Source organism: Triticum aestivum, chromosome 1B (assembly GCF_018294505.1).
Source record: "Triticum aestivum cultivar Chinese Spring chromosome 1B, IWGSC CS RefSeq v2.1, whole genome shotgun sequence".
Lineage (NCBI taxonomy): Eukaryota > Viridiplantae > Streptophyta > Magnoliopsida > Poales > Poaceae > Triticum > Triticum aestivum.
In genome coordinates this window covers 336,975,009-336,977,365 of record NC_057795.1, presented here as the reverse complement: position 1 = coordinate 336,977,365, position 2,357 = coordinate 336,975,009, and positions in this window count along the sequence as shown.

The window sequence follows — 2,357 nt, the reverse complement described above, 5'->3', positions numbered from 1 at the left end:
CTATTCAGCTAATATTAGCAGAATAACTATTCTGCACACCACTTCCGCACTGCACGCTGAACGCAAGTGCACGTCATTCTTTGAACCAAGTGTGCTGCAGTACTCACACGAGTGAACTTCTCGTCGAAAAAAACTGCACGCGTTATTTTTTTTGATACTGTTTTCGCTCTAATTTTCTAACCGTTTATCAGAACGAGGCGTGCAATATACCGTTGAAAAGCTATGGATCAAGCGCAACTTCGACATGTTGAACACTTTTCGAGATTTCACACGGTTTAAGAGCAGTTTTGAAAATAGTGCGGCGGATGACGAGTGGAGCGAGCGTTTTTTCGCGTTTTTTCTAAACCGCTTGTCGGAATGAAGCAAATGATACGCCGTTGGATAGATATCGTCGAGGCTCATCTTTTTCATATATAAATCTTTCTCTAATTCATTACGGTTTAAGAGCAGTTTCAAATTTACTAAATTGCGGAATTCTGTTTTTCAAAAAATTTCAAATTTTCGGTACTGTTTTCGCTCTAGTTTTTGAACCGTTTATCGAAACGAGGCGTGTAATACGTCGTTGGAAAGCTATGGACAAGGTGCAACTATCATATGTAGGAATGGTTTTGAGATTGCTTACGGTTTTAAGTTAATTTTTAAAATCGTGCGGCGGAGGACGAGTGGCAGCGGTCGTTTTTTTTTGAAATTTTTACAAACCGGTTGTCGAAATGATTCAAATGATATGCCGTTGGAAAGATATCGACGAGACGCAACTTTTTCATGTAGAACACACTATCTAATTCTTTACGATTTAATAGGAATTTTGAATTTATTGAAATGCGGACACTCTGTTTTTCGCAAGAGCCAAATCGACACGCGTACTTCATCGGACTGAAAACCGCACTGCATCGAACGAAAACCACACTGCATCAGACGGGTAAGCGAACTTCATAGTTTGTTTTATTCAGACATAAATTTTCGCACGTGGGACCGCACTTCACATCGGGCGTAAGTGAACTACATCGAACAAAGAACCACACCGCTTTTAAATGGAAAAGCGCACTGCATGATTTTTTTACATTTTTCTAACATTTTTATGAACGAGAGTGGACCGCATAGAGGAGGGCAAGTGAACCACAACACTATGAAAAGTGAACGGTATTATTTTTTTCTATTTTTATATTGTGCATAAGTGAACGGCAACGGTATTGAAAGTGAACAGCAACTATATCGGGAGTGACCGGCAAATGGTATCGAAGTGAACCGCATTACTTTTTAAATTTGTTTTCCTAAAAAAATCATGTATCACGTCCTTTTGGACGGCTCGACAGGGCGAAGTGAAATGCCCTGTGGGTGGTTTCTTGGGGTGACTTAAGTGACCCATGGGGGCGAAAAGAATGGACAGCTACGAGAACAGTGAATTGTTTTTCTCATAGTAGTTATTTCTTTAGGCTCAACAAGGTGTGCAGTGCACTGTTTTTCCTTTTTGGTTGTTCGTCTTCTGCAAAAAATAGTAAACTAAATCGCGAGAAGAACAAACAAAGAAGCACATGGTCAGTCTCTTACACAGTGAACCACCCAAGTTCTCATAATGCACTGCATCTTTTTTTCTTAGTTTTAAGCGAGAATAGCAAAACTGCAGTGCACTGAAGGCTTTTTCCATCCCCCTAAAAAAGTGAACTGCATGAGCACCGAATTTCATAAGACAGCGAGCTGCGGGTCCACGATGTTGAAGGGGCAACGCCGGACTGCACGCACGCACATCGTGTGGTGCGGATCCCCTCCGCTCACCGTTTGTGGCGAGTTGTAGTTGCACGTCGCGATGAGAAAGTGCACCTGCAAGCAAAAACTACCAATACTGCAAGTGCCCAGTACTGAAACACATCACTCGCGTCGCCGAGCTACACGGCGACGGTCGCCGAACTGCAGAGGTGGGGATGCGGCCTTGTTGAAATGCATCTGTCCAAAAGAGGAGGTCACGGGAGTTGAGAACCCACGGCCGGAGCCGATGCTCATTCGTGAGGAGCTCCCTGTGCTCAGCGGCAGAGAAACTCGATAGAGGAAGGTAGGTGGCCTCCTGGATGCCTGCACATCGTGGTTCTAGGTGATATGGAGAATGGGGCATGGGGTGGAAGGGGAGGGGGAGAGCTGGCCATGATTTAGGCTTACCATCAATGGATCTGGCCGGGAGACGCAAGGTGGAGTACCTGCCGCTCCATCCATCATCGGAGAGTCACAGGGGGAGGCAGGGTGCGGCACCCGCAACGTCTCTGGTCGGAGCAGGGACGGCGAGGCTCCAAGGCGGCGCAGCGGCAAGGATTCATGGGTTGTGGGGGCGCCGGCTGCCGGATCTGAGGCGGAGGGGGGCCGCCCGG